We start from the raw sequence: 710 nt of genomic DNA on the forward strand, positions 1-710 counted from the left end.
GAATATATGGTCTATCTCAGAGTATGTTATTGTGTGTTTTCGTCATTCTTCTGTATCACAACACCCTTTTTATGGATAGACTATAATCAAATGACATTAATGCATTGAACAGTCTGACTTTTACTTGGCCAGTCAGACCACATAACCATCACAGCATTCTTCAGGATTCATGTCAACTCATCTAGGGAGACTAGTTAACCAGCGATACAGCACAGCTTGATCTCATGATCGGACGTGTGACCTCTAAATCCAAATGCAGTATAAAAAATAATGGATCACTCTCTGTGGATAAAACATTTCGTTTTTTTGCACATGATTATCAAATAATAACTCCCCTGAGCTCTCGAGCTGGTCGAGTTAACCCTTGCTTTTCACCTTAAACCCCATATCACTCGCCGCCAGCTGCAGTGAAGCCTCGAGCCACTTCAGCTTAATCCAATTTGACTGGTCTTTACTGTGGGCAATGCTGGACGAAGGGACACTGTCTATGGGCGGTGCTGAGAGTAAACCCTTTCAAGTCTGCGTTAGAGTGGGGCTTTTTATCATCACGTTATTTGACTTTGCTCAAGTAAGAAATACATTACTTGAATATTAAATGCATTATTTCCCAGCCATAGAGGACAGATCACTGATCCAGTTAATGAGGGTTTCTGTCATACAAGAGCCAAGACATAAAGAATGAATTTAGACCAATTTAAAAATATGCATTA

The sequence above is a fragment of the Clupea harengus genome, chromosome 13 (assembly GCF_900700415.2).
Source record: "Clupea harengus chromosome 13, Ch_v2.0.2, whole genome shotgun sequence".
Lineage (NCBI taxonomy): Eukaryota > Metazoa > Chordata > Actinopteri > Clupeiformes > Clupeidae > Clupea > Clupea harengus.